Raw genomic sequence first — 26,263 nt, forward strand, 5'->3', positions numbered from 1 at the left:
AAGTACCGCCGGGCGCGGTGGCTCAAGCCTGTAATCCCAGCCCTTTGGGAGGCCGAGGCGGGTGGATCACAAGGTCAAGAGATCGAGACCATCCTGGTCAACATGGTGAAACCCCATCTCTACTAAAAATACAAAAAATTAGCTGGGCATGGTGGCGCGTGCCTGTAATCCCAGCTACTCAGGAGGCTGAGGCAGGAGAATTGCCTGAACCCAGGAGGCAGAGGTTGCGGCGAGCCGAGATTGCGCCATTGCACTCCAGCCTGGGTAACATGAGTGAAACTCCGTCTCAAAAAAAAAAAAAAGAAGTAATAAGTACCTTACATAATTATTTGAATTTTTTTAGTAGTCTAATACAAATATGCAGGCATACCTCAGAGATATTGCAGGTTCAGGTCCAGACCACCACAGTAAGCAAATATTGCAATAAAGCAAGTGACACAAATTTGTTGCCTTCTCAGTGTGTATAAAAGCTATGTTTATACTGCAGACTAAGTGTGTAATACCATTACGTCTAAAATTGATAATGCTTTAATGAAAATAATTTGCAGCTGAAAAATGCTAATGATCATCTGAGACTTCAGCAAGTCATAGTCTTTTCACTGATTGAAGGTCTTACCTTGATATTGATGGCTGCTGACATCAGGGTGTTGGTTGAAATTTAAGGTAGCTGTGACAATTTTCAAAAATTGAGCCCAATGAAGCTTGCTGCATCAATTGACTCTTCCTTTCACAAAAGAATTATCTGTAGTTATCTGTAGCATGCAACGTTGGTTAACAATAGCATTTTACCCACCATAGAACTTCTTTCAGATTTGGTTAATACTCTCAAACCCTGCCACTATTTTATCAACTGAGTTTATGAGTATTCTAAATCCTTTGTCACCATTTCAACAATGTTCACAGCATCTTCACCAGAAGTAGATTCTATCTATCTTGAGAAACCACTCTCTGCTCATCCATAAGAAACAACTTCTCGTTCATTAAAATTCTGTGATGAGATTGCAGCAATTCAATCACATTTTCAGGTTCCACTTCCAATCTAGTTCTCTTGCTATTTCCATGATATATGCAGTTACTTCCTCCAATGCAGCCTTGAACCTCTCAAAGTTATCCATGAGGATTGGAATCAATGTCTTTCAACCTCCCTTAATGTTGGTATTTTGACTTCCACTCATGAGTCACAAATATTCTTAATGGCATCTAGAAAGGTAAATTCTTTTCAGGTTTTCAATGTACTTTGTCCAGATATATCAGAAAAATTACTCTCTGTGGTAGCTATAATCTTACTGAATGTATTTCTTAGATGATAATACTTTCAAGTTGTACTACACCTTGATCCATGGGTTACAGACTGGATATTGTGTTAGCAGGCATGAAAACAACATTAATTTTCTTATAAATCTCCACCAGAACTCTTGGGTGACTAGGCATACTATCAATGAGCAGCAATGTTTTGAAAGGAATATTCTTTCTGAGCAGTAGGTCTTAACACTGAGCTTAAAATATTCAGTAAACCATGCTGCTTGTAGAGCACAGGCAGAGTACATTTAGCATAATTCTCAAGAGTCTTAGGATTTTCAAAATGATCAATGAGCATTTATTTCAATTTCAAGTCACCAGTGCATCAACTGCTAACAAGAGAGTCAACCTGTCCATAGAAGCCAGGAATTAACTTCTTCTTTCTGGCTGTGAGATTCCTAGATAGTATCTTCTTCCAGTAGAAGACTACCTAATCTACACTGAAAGAATATGTTGTTTAGCATAGCCATTTTCATCAATGATCTTAGCTGGATAACTTGCTATAGCTACATTAGCCCTTGCTCCATCACCTTGCACTTTCATGTTATAGAGACAGCTTGTTTTCTTAAGCTTCATGAACCAACCCCTGCTAAATTTCAACTTTTCTTCTGCAGCTTTCTAAAATCTCTACCTTTTTAGGCTGAAGAGAGTTGGGGCCTTGCTTTGGATTAGGTTCTGGCCTGAAAAGATGTTGTGATGGGAGGTAGGATGTGGAGCAAGATGCCTCAATAGAACCACTCAGTGATTGTCTCCTCAACGCCTGCAGGAATATTAAATTGAACAAATATCCACAAAAGAAAGCACCTTCATGAAAAGCAAAAATACGGTGAGCTCTCACAGTACCTAGTTTTAACATATCAAAAGAAGAGGCACTGAAGAGGACAGTCTTGAATTGCCTATACAACCCCTCTCCCATTCCTCAACAGCGTAGCATGGCACAGAAAGAGAATCTGTGTGCTTAGGGGGTGAAGAGCAAAGCTATTATGGACTTTGCATTGGAACGCAATGCTGCCTTGTCACAGTGGAAAGCAACACAGGGCAAAATTCAGCCAGTGCTCATTGCAGGAGCATTTTGATCAGCCCAAGCCAGAGAGGAATCACCCATTTCAGCAGGGAGGACCTGAGTTCTGCGAGACCCACTGTAGGCTTAGGTCTTCTGGGGTTCTAAATCTACTTGAAAGGCAGTCTAGGCCATGGGACTGAAATTCCTGGGCAAGTCCGGGTTCTGTGATGGACTCAGAGCCAGTGGACTTGATGTGCACACAACCCAGTGAGACACCAGGTAGAGTAGCCAAGGAAGAGCTTACATCACCCCTTTCCCAACTCCAGGCAGTGCAGCTCACAGTTCCAGGAGAAGAGGAAAGAGTAAAGAGGACTTCGTATTACAACTTGGACACCAGCTCACCCACAGTAAAATAAAGCATCATGCAGAGTTCTGAAGGCCCCATTTCAGGCCGTATCTCTCAGACAACATTTCCAGGCTCACTCTGGGCCTGAAGGGAACGTTGAAGTGAAAAATGCAGTCCTGGCAGAATTCACTACCTGCTGACTAGAAAGCCCTTTGGACTTAAAAAAATCAGCAGTAGCCAGGTTGTAGTCCCTATGGGCCTTGGGCAAGACCTAGCATCAAGCTGGCTTCAGGTGTAACCCAGCACATTCCTAGCTATAGTGGCCATAGGGAGAGATTCCTTCTGCTTGAGGAAATTAAAAGGAAAAGTAAAAAAGTCTTTGTCTTGTAACCTGGGTACTAGCTCAGCCCTAGGAAAATAAAGCACCATGCATATTCCTGAAGCCCCCGATCCCATGCCATAGATCCTGGTGGCATTTTCAGAGCCACCCAGGCCAGAAAGGAGCACACTGCCCTGAAGGGAAAGAGTCAGTCCTGGCAGGATCCATTACCTGTTGATTCATTACCAATAGGCAGGAAATAGTTGCCACAGGCACTGGGTGAGACTTGGTACTGTGCTGGCTTCAAGTGTGACCTAGGACAGTCCCAGGGGCAGCGGTCATGGGAGTGCTTGTGTCACCATTCCTGTAACTCCAGGCAGTTCAGCATGGAAAGAGAGACTATGTTTGTTTGGAGGAATGTAAGGGAAGAGAACAAGAAGAGATGCCTCATGGAATTCTGGGGAATTCTCCTGGGTCTTACCCAAGGCCACCAAGGTGGTATGTTTATGAGGCTACAAGAGCCACAATATTACTGGGCTTGGGGTACTCCCTAATGCACGTATGTCTGCAGTGGCCAAAGACTTAGTTCACAACACTTAATTCCCTTTGAATATTTGGAAAGCCTTCTCAAGAAGAATGGGTACAAACAAGCCCAGACTACAAAGATTAGAATAAATATCTAACTCTTCAATGTTCAGACATCTACAGACATAGACAAGCATCAAGACCATCTGAGAAAACATGACCTCACCAAACTAAATAAGGCACCAGTGACCAATTCCAGAGTGACAGAGATATGTAAGCTTTCAGACAAAGAACTCAAAACAGCTGTTTTGAGGAAAGTTAATGAAATCCAAGACAATACAGAAAAATAATTCGAAATTCTACGAGACAAATTTAACAAAGAGATTGAAATAATTTAAATGAATCAAGCAAAAATTTTGCAGCTCAAAAATTTTGGAGGTAAAAAATTTAATTGACAAACTGAAGAATGCTTTAGAGTCTCTCAACAGCAGAATTGATCAAGCAGAAGAAAGAGTTTCTGAGCTTGGAAATAGGCAGTTTGAAAATATACAGTCAGAGAATACAAAAGAAAAAAAGAATAAAAAATAATTAAGTATGCCTACGTGATATAGAAAATAGTGTCAAAAGGGCAAATCTCAGTTATTGGCCTTGAGGGTAAAATGGATAGGGAGATTAGGGTAGAAACTTTTTTTCAAATGGATAGTAACAGAAAACTTTCCAAACCAATTCTAGCTAAAACAATTCAACAAGGGAAAGGAATAAAATGCATCCAAAATGCAAAGGAACAAGTCAAATTGTCTCTGTTTGCAGTTGATACATTCTTGCATTTGAAAAAACCTAAAGACTTCACACACACACACACACACACACACACACACACATACAGATTAGAACAGACAAAAAAAAACAGTGAAGTTTCAGGATAAAAAATTAACATTAGAAATCAGTAACATTTTTATATGTTAACAGTGAATAATCTGAAAAGAAGTCAAGAAAGTAATCTCATTTACAATAGCTTCAAAGGAAACAAAATACCTAGGAATAAAGGCTAAGAAATGAAAGATCTCTACAATGAAAGTATAAAATATTGGTGCAAGAAATAGAAATGGTCACAAAAATAGAAGGATATTCCATATCCATAGATTGGAAAAATTAATATTGTTAAAATGTTCATACTATGCAAAGCAGTCTACATATTCAATACAATCTTTATTAACATACCAAAATACTATCAAAATACCAGCAATATGATTCACATAAATAGAAATAACAATCCCAAAATTTATATGAAACCATAAAGGACCCAGAATAGCCAAAGCTGTCTTGAGCAAAAAGAATAAAACTGGAGGAATCAAATTACTTGACTTCACATTATACTGTAGAGCTATAGTAACCAAACCTGCATGGTACTGGCATAAAAACAGACACATAGACCAATGAAACAGAATAGAGAACTCAAAAATGTATCCATACATCTAATGTGCACTCATTGTGGACAAAGGTGTCAAGAATATACATTGGAGAAAGGACAGTTTCTTCAATAAATGGTGCTGGAAAAACTGGATATCCATATGCAGAAGAATGAACCTAGACCTCCATCTCTTGCCGCATACAAAAATCTAATCAAAATGAATTAAAGACTTAAAGTTAAGACCTCAAACTGTAAAAGTACTGAAGGGAAACATTGGAAAGACTCTTTCAAACATTGGTCTAGGCAAAGATTTCTTGAGCAATATCCCACAAGCACAAACAACCAAGGCAAAAATGGACAAATGGGATCATATCAAGTTAAATATCTTTTGCACAAAGAAGGAAACAATCAACAAAGTGAAGAGAAAACCCAGAGAATGGGAGAAAATATTTGGAAACTATCCATCTGACAAGAGATTAATAACCAGAATATATAAGGAGCTCAAACAACTCGAGGAAAAAAATCTAATAATCTGATTTTAAAATGGGCAAAGAATCTGAATAGATAGTTCTCAAAAGAAGACATAAAAATGGCACACATGTAGAAAGAAGGTGCTCGACATGATTGATCATCAGAGAAATGCAAATTTAAACTACAGTGAGTTACCATCTCACCCCAGTTAAAAAGGCTAGTATCCAACAGACAGACAATAACAAATGATGGTGGGGATGTGGAGAAAGGAGAGCTTTCATACACTCCTGTCAGGCATGTGAATTAGTAAAGCCACTGCGGAAAACAGTATGTGGGTTCCTCAAACATTTAAAAATAGAACAACTATATGGTCCAATAATCCCACTGCTAGATATACATCCCCAAAAAGGAAATCAGTATATTGAAGAGATATCTGCACTCCCATATTTATTGTAGCACTATTCATAATAACCACAATTTGGAACCAACCTAAGTGTGCACCAACAGACAAATGAATAAAAGAAAATATGGTACATACACACAAGGGAGTACTATTCAGGCATGAAAAAGAATGGGATCCTGTCATTTGCAACAATGTGTATGAAACTGGAGGTTATTAAGTGAAATAAACTAGGCACAGAAAGATAAATTTTGCATGTTTTCATTTATAACTGAAGGAGCTAAAAATAAAAACAACTGAACTCATGCAGATAGAGAGTAGTATGATGGTTACCACAGGCTGGGAAGGGTAGTGTGGTGGGGGAGAGAAATGAAGATGATCAGTGGGTAAAAAGCATATAGTTATATACAAAGAATAATATCTGGTATTTGTTGGCACAACAGGGTGACTACAGTCAGTAATAATTTGTTAACTATTAATCAGAATGATGGAGTACAATTGGAGTATTCATAACACAAGTAAATAATGAATACGTGAGGTGATGGATACCCCATTTACACTGATGTGATTATTAAATGTTGTATGACTCTATACAAATATCTCATGCACCCCATATATGTATATATGTAGATGTATGTATACATATATGGGGTGCATGAGATATTTGCATACAGGCATACAATCATACAACTATCTATACATAGTTTTTTTTGTTTGTTTGTTTTTTTAATGTTGTGGCAGATTTTTTATGGAGACCAGCAAAAGTTTCTCTGTATCAGCAATGTTGCTGTTTCGCTTTCTAATCACTTGTGTGTTCACTGGAGTAACACTTTCAATTTCCTTTAAAAACTTCCTCTTTGTATTCACAACATTGCCATTTGGTGCAAGAGGCCAAGCTTTCAGCCTGTCCTGCTTTTGGCATGCCTTCCTCATTCATGTTAATCATTTTTAACTTTTGATGTAAAGTGAGCAACATATGACTTATTTTTTCACTTGAACTCTTAGAGTCCATTGTAGGGCTATTAATTAGTTTATTTCAATATCATTTTGTCTCAGGAAATAGGAGGTCTGAAGAGAGAGAGAGAGATGGGAGGATTAGAAGTCAGAACACACACACTTACTGATTAAGTTTACCATCTTATATGAGAAAGGTCCATGGCACCCCAAAACAATTAGACCAGGTAACATCAAAGATCACTGTTCACCAGATCACCACAACAGGTAAACAAATACTAATAAACTTTTGAATATTGTGGAAATTATCAAAATGTGACACAAAGGTACACAGTGAGCACATGCTGTTGGAACAATGGCACTGACAGACTTGCTCCATGCAGGGTTGCAACTAACTTCCAATTTATAAAAAATGCAATATCTGCAGAGTGCAACCAAGTGAAGCACAATAAAATGAGATATTCCTGTGTTATAGGAAATGATTGTTCTGAATATATAGTACTTTGTCTTGAAAATCTTTTAGTTTAATTTACCATTCAGCATATTGGAGATATGCTGAATGGTAAATTATGGCCTTCCAGCATATTGGAGATAACAGGGTCCTTAAAACCACTGTGAGATATCACCTTCTGAATAGTTCCTTTTGATCCAAAAATAATTGGGCTTGGGAAATGATGGTAAAAGTAATCCCCTTAGTAACAATGCAGAAACTGTTTACCTTACTTCAGCTTAATAGATATTTAGCCATATGCCACATGAGTGAAGCCCAAGGACAAATGATATTTGTGGCCAGTAGAGAAGCAGAACTCAAAGTCTGTGATTTATGGAAGGCTATCTAGATAATTATTTTCTTTATTGTCTGTGAAGAATAAACTTCAAGATCATGGATAAAATACTTAACATTTAGAGATCATTTTTGATCTCATTACATTAATGGAAAAGAGGGCATAGAGTGTTTTGCTAGAAACAATTTTGATAAGACCTTGAAATACACGACCAACTCAATAATAAATATTAGCCATATTTGTATGATTTGTCTCCTACTTCATAAGAGAGATATCATGATAAATATTGAGTTGTTCATTATTCTGCTTATTTTGGGGAAATTCAGAGGAGGTCATTATGTTTAATTTGATGAATTTTAACGTACTTTCTGGAGCAAAGGAATTTCCTCCAGATAGCAAAATATTTCTTTTCTCTTTCATTCTGCCTAACCTAAAAAGGAGGAGGAGGAGGAGGAGGAGGAGGAGGAGGAGGAGGAGGAGGAGAAGGAGAAGAGGAGGAGAGGGGAAGGAGGGGAGGGAGGGAGGGAGGGAGGGAAGGAAGGAGGTAGGTAAGGAGGGAGAAAGGGAGGGGAGAAAAACAGGGAAGTAGAAAGAGATAAAAGGAGAGAGAGAAGAAGAACACACACATAGACATACACACAAACTTATCTCTCTACTTTTCTCAAACTGTTTTATCAATTTTATTCAGTATCACTCAATTGCTAGTTTTTTGTGTGCTCAAATTACATATTTATGCAGCACCATATCTTGCATTTATTTTTCTTTACGCACCTGACTCAAATTGGGCAACTAAAACAAATTTTATAAGTGCTTTTTAACAACTTCCAGGAAAAGTTAGGCTGTCTAGAGGGAATATGATAAACGGAGAAGGTGGAATAACTTCTAGCTAAGTCATATAAGAGTATGATTCTTATTACTGATGAATAACACATGAAAGGGAGCTAAGACATGGAGCTATAGAAAAATATGTGTTCACTTAAAATACAGATTTTCTGTTCCCACTTACAAGAGTGGGCAAGCAGAGTGATGAACTAACATTTATGAGCTGCATTCGAGGCTTATGGATGTGTCATAGTCACTTTATTCATTCAGCAAATATTTACTGAGTTCCTATCTTGTGTGGGTGTAGAGGTGAACAAGAGCGTTGGTCACATTCTCTTAGGAAGAGAATAAAAGTAAACAAATTAGGGCAGGATGAATGCTGAGGGGTTTGCTAGCTAAAGAGAGAGGACAGCACAGGGCTGGGCCAGTGTGTCACTAGATAGGGTGCTCAAGGGAACCTCCTCTGAGAGACAATTTGAGCTTAGACAAAAATCTCAGAAGAGATCCATCTATGTTAAACCATGAAGGAAGGAACATATTATTGTCAGAGACACTACAAGTACAAAATCTTTAGGCAGAATTGAACATGTACAGCTAGAAGGAGTGTGATTCATAGCAGTCTGTTTTCTAACAATGATAGGTATACAAACTGAGAAACAATGTCATAAATGAGAGGATCCTTATACTAATAGTAGTAATGGGTAATAATTAGTGTGGACTTCCTTTGTGCCTCCAGGTAAAACTTTTTGCATAGACTGCATCGAAAAACAACAGTAGTATAATATTAAAGATTTTGAGAGCAGACAGCCCCTAAATTTGAACGCTGTCTCTTGCCAATTATTAGCTTGGCAAATACTAGTCGATTTCTTAATCTCTATCTTTTGTTCCCCTTGTTTAGACTGAGTATAATAATAGTGCCAAGCTTCTATGATTTTTCTGAGAAATAAACAATAGCAGTTAACATTTACTGAGTACTAACTATAAGCCAGTGCTCTAACAAGAATACCCTTAACCCTGACAGGTTAGTAAAGCTCATTAGGACATGGTCAGAGGACATGCTCTTTGTAATAAGTACACTATAAAGCATTTCCTGAATTCTTTCTATGTGTTCATTAGTAAAGTAGCATAAGGAGAAACACTGAGGCATTATAAGACCAGATTTATTTCCATTAAAATCAATGATGTTAAATATTGCATTATGATTACCACCTTTTTTGTAATAATCCCAAAATAGTGTGAGCATTTTGAGTGTCAGAAATGTGTTTTTAAACATTTTCAGTAATCCATATCATAGTATCTAAAACATAGTAGGCTCAGGGTAAATGTTAAATGAATAAGTAAACTTTAGAGTTTCTGTGGATAGAGAATTTAATTTTAACTGACTTCCTTTTCCTTCTCTTGACTCTGCCAATATAAGAGCCTTTCCTTTGCAGTTTCATTTTTATTTTTTCTGCTCTACTTCACCTTCGATTATTTTTTCCAAGTGCAAGTTCCACTTAATACTTCTACAGCTGGGAATATCTACTTTTCTCTTAAAGCTTTTGGTTTTACTCCTTCCCTTGAGTGCTTTCTATCATTTTGAATATATCCTGCCACCAAAACATCTTGAAAGGGAAGCTAGGAATCTTTTGTTTCAACCATTGCTTTAATTTTGATTTTTGGTTCTAAAAATATATGTTTCTCCACAGATAGATAGATAGATAGAGATATAAACCTACATATGTATATATTTCATACCTTTTGAGAAATTAATTTTAGCTAATTTTAATAGTAACAAAGATCAGAAAAGCAATATTATATAAACCTCTTTTTTTGTTCATAAGCCTCTTAATTCTATTGGAATACTTCTATGTGCATTTGTGTGTGTGTGTGTGTGTGTGTGTGTGTGTGTGTGTGTGTGTGAATTTAAGTGTATCCCAACCTTGCATTTATATATCAATAACCAACCTTCACATCTTACACATTGAACTTAAAATTTGGCCTCATAGGTCAAACATGGATCTTGCACATCTCCAAACATAGCCATTGGTGTCTTAAATTAATGTCCCCATCTACATTTCTTTTCTTTTAACAGACCAGAGAAAGAGCCTCAGTTCCTCCCTTGATGTGAAATCAATTTCCTTTTTTGTATTGAGGCTTGTTTCTCTTGTACTAAGATTACATCTAGTCTTCTTCCTCTAGCTGTCTGTGTTCTTAATGCATTACATGGTTCTGCTTGAAGGTTTGTTCTCCCTATAGCTGGGTGATTTTAATTAGTCTTTTGAAGTTTCTTTTGAAATTCTTCTCTTTCCCTTTTGATTATGTACTATCTACATTTCCCTTTATCTCAGTCTCTATGTTAAATTCTTTTCTATGTTATTATTTCTTCTGGAAATTTAACTCCAGTTATCGGGATGTTGTTCTATTTATTTTCTGTGTGCGTGTGTGTGTGTGTGTGTGTGTTGCTACCCATACACATACACACAAATACATTTTTCTCTGAAATTATTTTCCTACTTCCTCTTGCACACTCAGAGGAACAGAAATAAGTCCAGATTATTGCGCTGTGACTCAATGTCTAGATGAGTAAATAAATGTTCTCTAAACAGTGAGATAGATTCTATGACAATTAAGTCTAAAAAAGAAGTATTTTAGAAAACCTTTTCTGGTTAAGATTTTAGGGAAGGTGCATTGAAATTTGTTTTAAACAGGCATTTGCCAAAAAAAAAAAATGAAACATTTTGGAAATGGTCCCTTCAAAAGCAACTGCATCTTCTGAAATGAAGCATTTCAGCTTCTCAGAGATGTATTCCAACATGATTGCCACGCTCATCATTTAAAATTATACAATAGAATTCTGAACCACAAATAATGAAGAATAGCTTCCATCTGTATTAGACAAATCCACAGTAGGTACCACCTCTAGTACTGACATAACAAGTTTTGTTTCCCACTTGCTTCTCTAAGTTGCACTATATAGATATACATATCCATATCAGAGCATTCTCCCTATTTCACATGATTAATTTCTGCATACGATGAGATTACATATCACTCCCTTTATTGTCTTATTATCACATTTTGTACTCAAATTATGAGCTGCACAATCTCACTTGGAACTGAATCATGACTTGTGATTTGTCAACAAGCTTTTATGATGGATTAATAAGAAATTAGATTACAATAATTTAGAATCAATATAATGACACTACATTTCTCTACAGCAAAAGTTGGGGATGAAGACTTAAAACTCTGGTTAAAATGGAGTTAGACTTATTTATTCTAATTATTGCGATTTTAAAGTGTTACTCTTATATATTGTATGTGTGAAATAGTTTTATATGCTGTCATTCACAGAAATTGTAGCTGAGTTCTAGCAAATGGCTGTTTATAAAATTATTTTTTTCTCAGTATGTCAATAATGGAATACTTTATAATTATCTGAACTTGCAGATTTTGCTTGAAAATGCAGTTCAGGACCATGCGACAAATTAGTTTTCAGCTTCAGTATTTTAAGTTCCTACTGTGTTCACCCCTGAAATTAACCTATATAAATATTACTTTATAAATGCTTATTTTCCATTTATGGCAGTTTTTAAGAACTCATCATTTATTGGCACACCAAGATGTGGAAGACCTCCTGCAGACATGTTCGTTGATAAGAACACCTGCTAGTGGATTTTATTAGCCACCCACTTCAAAACTTATTACTAATTAAAAATTGAATATTACCTCATCAGCTTTTAGGTTCTAATCATTTTAACCTCTGACACCAATTTATTAGAGAAAGAAACTGAGTTCTGCGTGTTTATGGTCTTTTGGATAGCATTACCCTAAGAATGTTAATATCAGGTTGTATACTGCCAGTCCTCTTATAAAGGAGTATGCATAATGTTTTTAAAGACTCTGATATGGCTTAGAATAATACAGTGAACGAGCATCAATTATATGTATTCTAAAGCCATGTTGCCTGCTTTAAACAACATAATATATGAAAAATATCTAAATAACTAGGCAGAAAAATTATGATGAGGTTTTCAACAATGAAGACACTATTCCCTAATTATTCATACATAAAAAGTTAGGACAATGAATGCCTAAAGGATTTATTATTATTTTACAGGCCATCAAATTACTTGACAAAAAATATGTAGGCAGTTAAGCTACCAAAGTCAAAATATTAAAAGCTATTGTCCATAGAAAACCAATATGATGTTAAGAGAAAATATATTTGAAAGTATAATCTGAATCATTAAAAATATAATGATATTTGAAGGAGACTTCAAAGGATATGTTGAATATATAATACTAGTTACAGTTATTATACAAAAGTACAATATCCAACATTTTTCTTCTATCCAGGAGAAAGATATTTGTTGTGTTACTCAGCTGCAGTGGACTTACTTCAAAGATGCACTGCAAATAACACAGGAACCCTGTTCTTAACCCAATTGAAGATATGATGTGCACACTCACAAATTGAACAATAAGTTATATGAGATTGGATATAATTTTATAGCTTCAATAGTAAATAAGTGATACTAACAAGGGTTATGAGTTTATTCAGCAAATATCTTTTGAGCACCTCCTCCCTCCTCTGTCCCAGGTAATATTCTAGGTGTTAGGAACACATTAGTGAATGAAACATAAACATTTTTGTCTTCATGGACCTTACAAAGGAGAAGACAAAAAATAAGCAATGTAAATATTAAAAAGGTTAAATATAAGGTATATTAGAGCAGGTCTTACTGATCTTGTGGTAGAAAGAGATAACTGGGCTTTACAGAATTATCAGTATGATTAAAAAAAGGTTTGAATCATTCCAATAAGAAGGATTAAGAATGTCTAAGAGGCAAAATGGAAAGTGTCTCTAACGTGGATGTTAAGAATCATACCTGCAGAGAGCAGTAAATAGATGACTGTGAGACATTTATTATGTGAGAGATAATAAATGTGAGAGACATTTATTAGAAAGGAGCAAGTGATGAGATTGGATATAGATGTTAAAGCACAAACAGCCAAGTGTAGACATTATATCTTCAGTGATTGGGGAGTGAAAACATTTCATGCAAGGAGTGTGGTAGGAAAACAAATATGGAAATGATGGTACAGGAAAACAACAACTGTGTATTGGAAAAATAGCACTAATCTTATCACAACTCCAGGTAGGATCTTGACTCTTCCAGTTTTCACCTCCTGAGAGTAGTCTATGCATCAGAATTACAATTTGCTTATTGAAAGTAAAATATTTTGCAATGCCTTAACAAATAATAGAATATTTTATTAGTTTCCCATGCTTCTAAATAAATAATTATATGCTTAATGGTTTAAAACAATATCCTTTTATCATTGCACAGTCTCTGTGGGTCAATAATCCAAGCAACACTTAGCTGGCCCTCTGTCAGGATTTCCACTGGGCTAAAATTTCATCAGAGGCTTGACTGGGGAAAAGTCTTTTTCAAGCTCCCTCAGGTTGTTGGCAGAATTCACATCATTGTGGTTATAGGACTGAGATCACTCTCTTGCTGGCTATTGGCCTGTGGATGGAATCTCTGTTTTTACAGGCTGCCTGACTTCCCCTGTTAAGTGGTGTACCCCATAGCCTTCTGAAACTGTGTCAGCTTGTTTCTTTAAACCAATAAGGGAGAAAAGCCTCTCACCTCTGTGGACAAAGACAGAGTCTTATATAACATAGCATATTTAAAGATGTGGTTATAACCTTTCAAATTTCTCTTGATTGGATCAAATCACCAGTTAAACCTGGATGCAAGAGGAAGAGCCAGAACAACGGTGGAATTTTAGGAGCCAGAAAATATTGGGATCACCTTAGGGATTGTCCACCATGAATGGGAAACTGAATTTGTTGGTCACTCTTAGCAAAGATGCCTTCCATCCTTATTTGTGACTCCTTTTAATGATTTTATTTTTGCTTATTACTTTTCTGATTTTTAAAAAATTTGAAGGCAGCATTCTTTTTAAATTACCTTATATCATTTTTAGAACAAAGGAACGGAGAGAGGAAAACATTTTAGATGGAAATTTTGTCAATTAAGGAAAAATTAGAATGGCAGAATACAAAATTGACACAAGAGAACAGAACACTTTTTGATATGTCAGAGAGAAGTTTTAAAAAATCCAGAATATGGACAATCCAATGGAAATAGGAAGAAAATGCTGTATTTGTGAGATATTATTATACAAGAATCAAAATAAAATATGAGGTGCCAATTCATTTTGACTGGCCAGATTTAGAGTTCAAAACATAAGGAAAGTTATAAGATGAGTTCTTGAGCCTAGGAGAGTGGAAGAATGGAATATGTGTTATAGAAACTTGAAAAGAGAGAAAAAAAAAAGTATGGAGGAAAAGACCAGTGTTAATCATCAAATGACACCACATTGGAAAACAGAGAAATGTACAAAGTTCCTGAAAATATCCATGTCTTAAAAACAAGGCAACTGATGTCCCAAGGAATTCAGCAACATGATGAAAGGTCACACAATCAGTTAAAGGCACACCCAGGATCCCAACCCAAACTTTTGAATTATTTCTAGCATCAGATAACTTTTTCTTGTACAACAGTTACTTTTCAATATTGAATTTTGGGTGATAGAAGAATATTTGATAGACATATATAATAAATATATACAAATAAGATAGATGACGTTTGGGAAGGTAGCTGCACTAGAGGAGAAGATTTAGGTGTCATTTGGGTAGAAATAAAGCATTTATGAGACTAGAACTCTAAAAGAAGAAAAAGGAGAGAAAGACAGCAGCTAGGAGATAAACTTAGGCAGCATTAATATTTTGGAGGCAGAAGAAACAGCTACTACAGACACAATTTAAAAGGATTGAAGACTATTGAATATTATAATTTTGCTGAGTATCTAGGATGAAGTTCTTAGGTACAATATTTTATGCAATGTTACCCAAGAAATGGTGAAAAGCTAACCTGAAAACAAAAAATTACATAATTTAGATTTTAAAATTCCATTTGTAAGTGTAGTAAGAGACTAGCATTTGCAATTAAGAAAGGTGTTAAGAAATAAAGCATTACTATTTGGAGAAGACAGATAATTCCTTTTAAGACTAAACTATTTAGTGACAGTATGTGAGATGAAGATAATTTGGTTGTTTATTAATAAGATGCAAGTTACATCCCTAATGAACCATTTTAATCAGTGATCTATCAGTTAATCAGTGTTAATCAACGTTTCATTACTAAATAAGGACTTCATGATGAGGTGGACAAACTCATAGTGTTGCATGACTAATAAGCAGACATCAATTTTTTTTCAAAAGGATTTTTATTATTAAGGTCTACAATATTCAAAGTTTGGGGAAAGACTATCTTTAGGTGAGCAGAATCCAGTGGCTTCATGAGAGAAGTCCAGCACTTGTGATTGGATGATTTTGAGATATAGAGTCCTTGATTGTACAGCTCTTCCAAGAAAAAGGACCTGGAGAAAATGTTGGTATTGTTTATTCCAAGTGAAAACACAGAATAGTCTCAGATAAGTTATTATTTCATATTTGTTCATTTTTCATTCTTACAAGTAAAATAATATTGCTTATGTCACACCTTTAAAAAATGCAATTCTAGAATGTTGAGATAAAATGAAACGTCTTGTGATGTAGTTGTTCAACTATTCTCTTTGCTCATCAGAGGATGTCTCGAACATTATACTTGGTTTGGAGTGCAGTGTTTTAAATGTTGTGGACCTTGTATCTCATCCAGACTTCTGGTGACCAACTCATGCATAACTACCCGTTTTGATGAATCGTCACCATTGTAGGCATTTTTAGCTCTGGGACCTGTGTCCTCTGAGCTGGAAAACCAAATATCAATTCTTGTCACATCAAGAAAGGATTGGGAGACAGATTGTGCTGTAATTTCAAGACCTCATGCCTATATCTCATCTCCGGACTGCTTGCCTGGCTTTTTGCTTAATTACTGGTATTTCTTTTTTTTTGTTCAAGGAGCTCAATACAATGCCAGGTGATGTCCTTCCTAAACTACTAAATTTATTTTATGTTAAATGATTTGTAACATTATGTCTTATATTGAAACAAATTGATATACTAAAGGCTAAACATTTTTAAAATTGCACAAATTTTAAAGATAAAAGCTATTTGAAAAACATAATATGTTTGAAGTAGACCATTTCACGCCCAAAGATCATGAATATTTGAACATTGCCCTTAGCTAACAGAGAGATTTCTAGATCTGGAATGGATTTTTGGTGGATTTGAGTGAAACAGAAGGTTCTGCCTTAATTTAGGACAGGAAAATTTGAACAACAAAACACAATAACAGAAAAGAATTGGACATCTATGTTTTTTTTCTACCTTTCTGGATAAGAATCAATTATTTATTATGAAGCCATTTTCCTCTTTCTTACATAAAATATTCAATTGCATATAGAAACAAAAAATACTAGTTCTTAAATAAAAATAATTACAATTAAAATAAAACAGTAGAGCTTTCTAAAATGTAGTCATAAAATATTAATAGATATCATGTCAACACTTTTCAAACATAATAAATGCAACTGTGAAACATGTAGAACAAAATTAGTAACAGAAGAAACTTTCTCACAAGTGTTATTGATGGCATGATCAGAAATCCAATTAAATGTAATCTGTTTCCTACAATAAAAGTGTCCTGGCACAGAAGTATAATTTTTTTTTTTTTAGCAAATCTTATACATGACACAAATCAAAAAGACACTTACTTAGGAGATTCCTCAAAGAGCTGAATAAATAAATACATCTCATTGTTTGTACTGGCACACTTACTGGGCAAGCTTTAGAACTTGGAAGAATATTAAAATAATTTCTATCAGGAAATTCGAATTAACAAAGCACACAGACTCGTTTAAGCACAGTCATAGCTCATTAAGAAAATTCTGCCTGCAGCTCCTCTTTCCAAGTGTATTTACATATGCAAGACTAAAATAATTATATTTTAAGACATTTCCCATGTTTAAATAACATTACTTTTTTTGAAACTTTAACCTTCATTGATCCTTAGCCAAAGAACCCACAAAGTACTACAGATTTACTAATCTGTAGCTAATATAAACCTGAGTCTTGAAACATTTTTTCTGAAGTTTTATATTGGTTTCTTTAATCATCAGACAATTTTGTCTATAATCGTTTTGCCCGTCATTTTTGTCAAAACTTTAAAACTTTGACTTAAAATAATGTTATGTAGAAACAAGAATAATTCTCTCTCTTATTAAAACATGTTGCCTTTTTTTCTTTAAAAGAACTTAAAAATGATGGAGAGTAACAAATGTTGTAGTCTCTAATTTATGCTTTTTGAGTGATATGAGGTAACAAATTTCTCAAATTTATGAAATCAATGTGATAAGCAAAAGCATGTAAATATTCTAAATGATTCCTTACTCTATGTTAGAGTAAAATAGCACAGCATCGATCTTTATTGCGTTCTATCTGGCAACTCACAGAAAAATTTACCCTGATACATACATATATGCATTTTTGCAGTCTCCCTATTTTTGGCATTCTCTCTATTGGAGATAAAGGTGAAAAGGAAAAACTCTTTAAATTCTTGATGAGAAAGCTATTTGTACTATGATCAAACAGTGCAATGCAACATAAACACATTTAAAAGATAAGTGAGAAACTGAGATTATTAATATCATATAAAGCTTTAATATAATAATATAGGAATCTTTTCAATAAGTAACTTTTAAATGATCACATAATAGAAACTTGATCAAAGTATAAGAAAGCCATTCCAAAAACAAATACATATGCCTAGGAAACAAATATAATATTCAGTCTTCTCATAACCTGAACATATAAATGACATTATAGTTTTCAAAGCTAGATGGGCAAATTAAAAACAAAGTATCTGTCTGGTTAGTATGTGAGATAATGAGCATTCTCAAGCAATGCTGATGAGAGTGCAAATGCATTTAAATAAAAATATACTGTCTGTTTCAACTGTGGGCATTGCAAAGGCTAGATGGATACGGTGATGGAGTAATTTATGAATTCTAATTTTGTGTCCAGAGATGGCAAAGGTAAGTGGATAAGGTTTAACTGAAACTAGGAGTTACAACTATCCCTCTTCTCTTCTCCACATCTTTTTTGTCCCTACTTTCCAAAAAAAAAAAAAAAAAATACACCTTAGCAGCTGTCACTGTGAAAAGCAAACATAGTGCATGTCAATGTATCCCATTTGTTGAAAACATCAATTTCTGTGATAAGTTAAAATGAACACTTATGGCTAATAGAAAGCAGCTAACGTGGTTTGTGCAAAATTCTTTTAGTTAAATTAGTTGGAACCATACAATACCTAAAAGGATCAGTTTCTTTTGTCATTGATTAATTAAATATTTATCATGCAAAACTTACACTCAGCATGCCTTGATATGTTTTAGAATAAAATCCCTACTGAGAGATAGGTCTGTAAGCCATGTCATACAAGAAATATAAAGAAGAAACTTTATACAATTCATCTGGTAACTGTCTTCACAATACATTTATTTTACATTTTGCCCAAAAGAACAATAAGTAGAAGTAACATACAAGAAAAATTTCTGGAAAAAAATATAAGTACCTTGTAAAAAGGAATTCACTATTTTCTCAGCCAGGCCAGAATATGTGTTTGGGGGTGGGAGGGTGTGGTGGGTGGGATGGGAAGTCATTTGCAGAGACTCTACTAGTGCTGAGGATTCAGATAAGAAAACAAGCAATTTATGCATCCAAGGAGCTTATAGTTAGGCTTTCTTTTCAGTTATCATGTTGAAACATGAATTGTTAGTCTAGTGGCTCTGAACATAGAAGTTGTGAGCAGAAAATTTAAAAAAGGCTACATGTTAAATTCTACCCGTTTAACAGATTAGGCAAGCTACCGATTCTATTGCCTGACAACAAATGAGAAGAATTTTTATGCTAAAGAGATTCAGTATCTAAATTTTTGTAAAGGATCTAACAGGAATTCTTTATATAAAATGTGCTAACAGTCAACAAAGAATAAGATAATATTAACGTTTCTCTAGTAGGAAGGCAGATACTTTGAAAATCATCATCACATCTCTGTGGAATTTAGGTAAGTTACGGTACAGAGTCTTTGAGTACAATAAGTTCACCTATTTGAAACATAAATGTGCACAAATGTGTAAATGTTTGAAAACCTCCCAGTCAATAGCAAGAAACACTGTCCAGAAAAATTGAAAAAAAAAAAAGTGTTAATAAAAACCAACTCCAAGAAACAACTTCAATTAAAAATATTGTAGGTGATTCATGAGAGTCCCAAATTAGGAGTGTTTTCAATTATTTTGTATAAGTTTCTAAAATTAGTCACATAGTACCATGTTCTTCCTTTTTATCTTCTTTTTTTTTTTTCTTTTTTTCTGTTTTAAACAGAATCACTCTTTAAGGGTTAGAGAAAATGCCCTATCTTCTGGGTAGTTAAATTACATGTCAAACATTTCAGAGCTTAGAAAGCAGCTAATGAGAGTGTAATAGTAATATGTCAAACATGCACATACCATTTTCTTCCTCTTCCTGCCTCTGAAACCCTCTGGTAACAGCTATAATTATCTGTTTAGGCTTCGGTCCATTGTTCCCTTTCCTCACTCATATTTAGTAATTACTTTCTCCTCAAGGCTGCACTCTTCTAGAGGAAAGTAAATTTCCAAAGCAGTGTTCAGTTTTGAATTAAATTCTGCTTATATGATAGCAAAGACACATTAGGGGAGTGAATTCGACAGCTTGTAGCTTTTCTCATTTATTTCCAGCTCCACAAAGTGCCTTACAAAATATTCATGTATATTTTTCTCTGTTGAAAAAGATTTTTTCTTATAAAACTTTCTGACTGACTGCCTGTGGATAACAGCAGAGAAGACTTTAAATTGTGTGATATGTGTTATTCTCTTTGCTACTCAAACAGGGAATGAGAAGAGAAAAGGAAAAAGATTTGCTGAGCAAGTGCTGAGTCATTGAAAACAATGTCTCTAATGTAGTGACAAGACATTAAGGTTGGAAGGTCACATGTCGATTGGAAATTTTATTATCAGTGGCACTTGAAAGAAGAATGCAATATGAAGTAATATGTTTATAAAAACACATTCTTCCCAATTCTAGTTAATGTTCAAAGTGAATTTACATGACAAATTGTTAGTGCCATGCAAAATTCAATAGGAAGAGTACAGAATTATCAGCAGGAAATGCTCCATGAATAAGTATAATCATCCCAAGAGCCAAAGTGTGTGATTCAGAATGTAGCAGTGACCATAATTGCTTTGCTATTGTTTTTAAATGCAAGGTCATTCTAACATATGAGATAGTTATGATATTAATAACACTTTTGATGTGATGTTTGTCATGCTCAAGTATGTATGGCTTGTTCTAATGTCAACCATTAGCCTATTAAAAATAATTAGGAGCACTGTCTTCACAACCACCATGACACATGTATACTTATGTAACAAACTTGCACATTCTTCCACAACCATTGTGGAAGACAGTGTGGCAATTCCTCAAGGACCTAGAACTAAAAACACCATTTGGTCCAGCAATCCCATTACTGGGTATATGCCTGAAGAATCATAAATCATTCTACTGTAAGAACACATGCACATGTATGTTTATTGCGGCACTATTCACAAGAGCAAAGACTTGGAACCAACCCAAACGCCCATCAATGTTAGACTGGATTAAGAAAATGTGGCACGTATACACCATGGAATACTATGCAGCCATAAAAAAGAATGAGTTTATGTCTTTTTCAGGGACATAGATGAAGCTGGAAACCATCATTCTCAGCAAACTAACACAGGAACAGAAAAACAACACCGTGTATTCTTACTCATAAGTGGGAGTTGAACAATGAGAACATATGGGCGCAGAAAGGGGGAACATCACACATTGGGGCCTGTTGGGGCTTTGGGGGCAAGAAGAGGGATGGCATTAGGAGAAATACCTAATGTAGGGTTGATGGGTGCAGCAAACCACCATGGCACATGTATACTTATGTAACAAACCTGCACATCCTACACATGTATTCCAGAGCTTACAGAATGATAAAATAATAATTCAGAGCTACTGCTGACACTTGGAGTCTCTGAACACATAAACAAAGAATGGGATGCTATATGATCCATTTATGAGGCTGGCAAGTATTATTTGTGGTGTTGTAGAGTGTGTACTATAAAGTTAAGTATTTTTTGTGTTTCTCAGGGCAGCATTGGAATAATTGTATTTTTCATGCTAAAACAGACAGAGCTATGACTGCAAACCAAAAGAAGGCAACTGGTAAAGAGTGATGATGAAGCATGGTCCAATATTGACTCGTTTTTAATTTTTTTATTTCAACTGGTATTTGGAGAACAGGTGATGTTTGGTTACATGAACAAGTTCTTTGGTGGTAATTTCTGAGATTTTGTTTCACCTATCACCTGAGCAGTGTACACTGTACCCAATATGTAGTTTTTTATCCCTCAATCCCCTTCCACCCTTTCCACCTGAGTCTCCAAAGCCCATTGTATCATTCTTATGCCTTTGCATCCTCACAGCTTAGCTCTCACTGATGAGTGAGAGTGTATGATATTCGGTTTTCCATTCCTGAGTTACTTCACTTAGAAAAATGTTCTCTAATTCCACCCAGGTTGCTGTAAATGCCATTATTTCATTCCTTTTTTTGGCTGAGTAGTATTTCATGGTATACATATACCACAAATTCTGTATCCACTTATTAATTGTTGGGCACTTGGGACGACTCTGTAGTTTTGCAATTGCAAATTGTGCTGCTATAAACATGTGTGCACAAATATCATTTTGTAGCATGACTTCTTTTCCTCTGGGTAGGTACCAGTAGTGGGATTGTTGGATCAAGTGGTAGTTCTATTTTTAGTTCTTTAAGGAATATCCACAATGTTTTCCAGAGTGGTTGTACTAGTTTACATTTCTACCAGTAGCGTAAAAGTGTTCCCTTTTTAGCACATCCATGCCAACATCTATTATTATTATTATTATTTGTTATGGCCATTCTCACAGGAGTAAGGTGGTATCGCACTGTGGTTTTGATTTGATTTCCCTGACCATTAGTGACAGTGAGCATTTTTTCATATCTTTGTTGGCCATGTGTATATCTCATTTTGAGAATTGTCTATTCCTGTCCTTATCCCACTTTTTGATGGGATTGTTTGTTTTATTCTTGCTGATTTGTGTTTTTTGTACATTCTGGATATTAGTCCTTTGTTGGACATATAGACTGTAAGATTTTCTCTGATTCTGTGGGCTGCCTTTTTACTCTGCTGATTGTTTTTACTGCTTTACAGACACTTTTTAGTTTAATTAAGTCCCATTTATTTATCTTTGTTTTTGTTGCATTTGCTTTTGAGTTCTTGATCATAAAGTTCTGGCCTAAGCCAGTATCTAAAAGGGTATTTCTGATGTTATGTTCTAAAATTTTATGGCTTCAGATCTTATATTTAAATTCCAAGAATCTAGTTTTATTGTTCTACATATTGCTTGCCAATTATCCCAACACCATGTGTTGAGTAGGATGTCCTTTCCCCACTGTATGTTTTTCCTTGCTTTGTCAAAGATCAGTTGACTGTAAGTTTTTGGGTTTATTTCTGGTTTCTCTATTCTGTTCCATTAGACTGTGTGCCTGTTTTTATATCACTACCATGCTATTTTGGTAACTACAGCCTTATAGTATTGTTTGAAGTCAAATAATGTGAGTCCTCCGTAAGTGTTCTTTTTCCTGAGTCTTGATTTGGCTATGTGGGCTCTTTTTTGGTTCCATATGAATTGACTGTTCATCCTCAAACTGACTATTTTAGATTTTTCTCCCTCAGAACCCAGGATAATGTATAATGGCTTTCACTGATTTCAGGTATTCATTCTTCTTTTAACACATATTTTTGACTGCCTGTAATGGGAAGGGCACTGAATGAAGATTTCGGGCAAAACTAGATAAATATAGCCCAATAGGTAAACAAGAAGAATGAACTAAACAAAGGAGAAGCAGAGAGTGCTAAAAGCACATAACAAGATGCCTAACATAATCATGGGCCAAAAAGGACATCCCTATCCAAATGATATTTAACTTGAGACAGGAACAATAAGAAGAGTTAGCAAAGGGAAGTGGGGAGTGGCGGTTAGGTAGATTATGCCATGAACAAATCTGTTGTCTCCTTAGATACTTTCTGACAAATACTGTCTCTCTGATCCTTTGTTAAACTAAACCATCTGTTAGGCTACTGGACATTATCTCAAAATTAGGCTGTTTGACTCTAAGAGGTATCAGGACTCAAAGCTCTGTCCTCTAAAGGCGAATCAGAGGCTCTGGACACTTCCTTCCTCATCTGAAGACACTAAAACATCTCCCAAAAGTGTAACTTAAGGAAGGAATAGAGAGCATGGTGGTGATCGCTGGGTCAATTAGAAAGCAAGAAACATGGCAAGCAAGTTGTTGGAGAGAGCCTTGTATGTTGGGATTGTTGTGATTAATTTTAAACCTCTAGGCTAGTCGATCAACCTCTGTATTAGAGAAAATATTAATGTATGTTAATTAACTGACCATTGGTTTTATGAAGAAACGTCGCTTTTACAAAAACTGTAAAAGGATGTAACTCAGTGTGCTTTGGGGAAGGCGATAGTCTATAGCATTCAGAACAAGATCAAATGCTCTGTTGTGCTGCAGCTTCAACTGGGACCTGTGTTGTGTGAGTCTATGTTGGGAGAAGGAGGATAAAGGCGGGTTTGATTTCAATAGAAGTTTTTAAACAAGTCAATCTTTATTCTGTCTGTCTGATGACTCTATTTTTCTGTGTGTTCTAATCAAAGACATAATTCACTTTGACTCAAACAAAATGCTCCACCAGGTAAATCATGAGTGACAGCCTGACTTGAGCTCAATCCTGGTTCAATATTGCCCTGCTAACATGTCAGTTATTCAAAAAGGCCTGTTGATCGATTTGTTTCATGTACACATTTTGATCACAGTGATTTGAAGCATCAGAATTTCAAGTACAATTATATTCCGTCTAAATCACCACCTCTGGCATTCTCAGTCCCCCATCCTTTCTCTCCTTGCCACACAGATGAATATGCATGTTTCTGACCATGAAAGAGGATACTACTTATAAAATTCTCCCTGGCATGACATTAGTTTCAACAGGAAATAGCTTTTCTACTGGAATAAATGTGGAAAATGTGTGTGTTTTTTTTAATATAGATAGGAGTCTGCTACATATACAGTGCTGACAACCACTTTTGTTCTCCTATAAGTTGCATTAGGTAATTTTAATATAACACATAGTCTTACTTTGTTGAGATTACATTTAATTTATAGCCATCCTGGTAGGGCCAATAAAGAGGAATGATAACGTTGTTGTATTTCAGTTTTCCTTTAAACAGAAAAAAAATGGAAAATTTTAGCCATGGCCAAATAAATTACACAAAATGATAGTAATGGCTTGGCTTGAATGACTTTCTGTCAGGAAATTCCAGTGGGTAATAGATAAAATTCTCTCCACTGATGTACTTTCAAGCACGGTTTTTTGAAGTGGATTGAAGTATGAGAGTCTGGAAATATGCAGCTATTGTTTAGAATATGTAGTAATATAAGATGATTCTTTATCTGCTTCATTATGAATCATTATCACTAATAGTATTGTTGAAAATTGTGCCATAACCATTCCATTCCAACTATTTAACAGTGTTTTTTTATTAGGTTGTTTTTGACAATACACAGAGAATTTTCGACTTATAAAAGTTATTAACAGAATATGTTGATGAAAATATATGAAGAGAAATTTATGTCTGACTTTAAAAAATCAACACTTGGCAGCTAGCAAAAATTTTAAGTTGAGCTCACAGAAATCAAACTGAAAGCATTCAATTGTTTATTTGAAGGTGTAATTGTATTAACATATTCTATCATAATTTTTAACATTCAGGAAATAATCTTCTGTGTGTTGTCCAAACAATCCAAATAATAAACACTGCCATACAATTAAACATAATATGGTTTCTATGTGCTAGTGTTACTTTGCTTTGTTCTTGCATGTGGGGCAGAATATATATGCCTAGAATAAAAGTGACTGTTTCATTTTAATGATTTAGTTAAACACAATCTTTTTATCATTTCATCAAGCCTATGGATTTTATATTTCCTTTACATAGAGCAACAATGCAAATATTGGGTTTGCAGATAAGAATTCAATTAGCATTTCAAAGAGGTCAAATTAATTCCCTCTCTGATAGTTGCTATTATTTCAGGCTACAAAGTAAAACCCAATTCTGTAATAAAACAATTTTCAAAATCTTACCTATAAATTTGTTCAGAGAGAAATAGCATTGGCTCTTTTTAACTGAATAGTTGGCATTTTTAACTAAAATCTTGAATTTGTTTTTATATTTCTACTTTCTTTAAAAGGTTGTTATGAGGGACTTTTAAGTTAACATGTGTGAAGTACTTAGAACCATGCCTGGTATACAGCAAATGCCGCATAAGCATAATAATAAATAACAAAATACCAAAATTAAAATGAGGTATTCTTTTCTGAGTAGTATTTCTTGCATGATTCAAAAATTATCACAAAAAAATTAGTGGCATCTCTGGGGGGGGGGCATAGGCATGTTCTGCTATGGGTGCCATCAATAAAAACAGTAAAACACTGACTATACATTGGTCTGCTTTTTAACTCTCACTGCTTTTTAACCATCACTTTTTAACAATGTCAGTGGTAAAACACTAGAGTCAACCTCTTTGACAGCCCTGTCCCCTCCAGTACGCCATTGCAAAAAGTAGTAATAAAGAGACCAATGTCTGTTTAAATCTTAAATAAGGAAACTCTAGTTTTATGTTTCCTAATTAAACATCTAATGTACTTACAAATAAATATTTGGTGATATTTATGTGATAAATATCCCCCAAAAACTTCCTAGACATATTTAAA

The 26,263-nt window shown here is 35.0% G+C and overlaps 1 protein-coding gene and 1 long non-coding RNA gene across 12 annotated transcripts in view; both read left to right on the forward strand.

Annotated features, from left to right (window-relative positions):
* Window positions 1–17,051, forward strand: part of LOC116550598 — a 24,336-nt gene extending 7,285 nt beyond the window's left edge. Inside the window, exons 2-3 of the long non-coding RNA XR_004268504.1 lie at window positions 8,533–8,536; window positions 17,040–17,051. This is a non-coding gene — a long non-coding RNA (uncharacterized LOC116550598). The remainder of the gene's footprint in view (window positions 1–8,532; window positions 8,537–17,039) is intronic.
* ROBO2 (roundabout guidance receptor 2) overlaps window positions 1–26,263 on the forward strand; it is a 1,318,500-nt gene that overhangs the window by 471,858 nt on the left and 820,379 nt on the right. The gene's annotated exons all lie outside the window — the stretch shown is intronic.

This window comes from Sapajus apella, unplaced genomic scaffold (assembly GCF_009761245.1).
Source record: "Sapajus apella isolate SASKATOON/1434 unplaced genomic scaffold, GSC_monkey_1.0 scaffold8, whole genome shotgun sequence".
NCBI lineage: Eukaryota > Metazoa > Chordata > Mammalia > Primates > Cebidae > Sapajus > Sapajus apella.